The following is a 585-nucleotide window of genomic DNA, read 5'->3' as shown; positions in this document are numbered from 1 at the left end:
ACACTGGACCTTTAAATATAGAAACAAGGGTAAAGCCTCTGAGTATGTGAGGATAAAACAATCTAAGAAAAGAAGAGAAAGGATAAAATAGACATAAGAAACGTAACAGTACAGGAAGACAAAATATCAAGAAAGGCAGATGAAAGAGACGGGGCAGGGTGCTCTCCATCTGCAGCTTAGAATACATTTTTCTCAATGATAACTCATTTAAAGAGGACCTATCATGTAAGAGCAGAATCAACTGAAAAAGCTACAATGGTCCCCAGGATTCTGGATAAAAATCTCCCAAAAATAAATACTGCTGGTCAATGCCAGACAATGTGCATGTAAGGACCATTTTTATCCAAGGAACAAATGCTGCAATCTAGTGATGAACACAACCTGCATTAACTGTAGTCTGCAAAGAGTTGTTTGCTACAGGCTTATAAGAAGCTTAACAAAAAGAATACAAATACGAGACAATGCCATGGGAGCGAGCTGTCACTAAAATAACACTAAACAAAGGATGAGTTCCTAAATTCCCTGTCCCTGGAACTCCGCAGGCTTTCATGCCAGTAAGTATAATTGCAACAAAAAAAAAAAAAA

General features: G+C 37.6%; 1 protein-coding gene across 1 annotated transcript in view; it reads right to left on the bottom strand.

Moving 5' to 3' along the window:
- Window positions 1–585, bottom strand: part of aspa (aspartoacylase) — a 16,302-nt gene that overhangs the window by 1,955 nt on the left and 13,762 nt on the right. The gene's annotated exons all lie outside the window — the stretch shown is intronic.

The sequence above is a fragment of the Morone saxatilis genome, unplaced genomic scaffold, assembly GCF_004916995.1.
Source record: "Morone saxatilis isolate NCDOM2014 unplaced genomic scaffold, NCSU_SB_2.0 Contig20, whole genome shotgun sequence".
Lineage (NCBI taxonomy): Eukaryota > Metazoa > Chordata > Actinopteri > Moronidae > Morone > Morone saxatilis.
The sequence above is the reverse complement of the archived record's forward strand: the minus strand, read 5'-3'. Positions and strand labels throughout refer to the sequence as shown.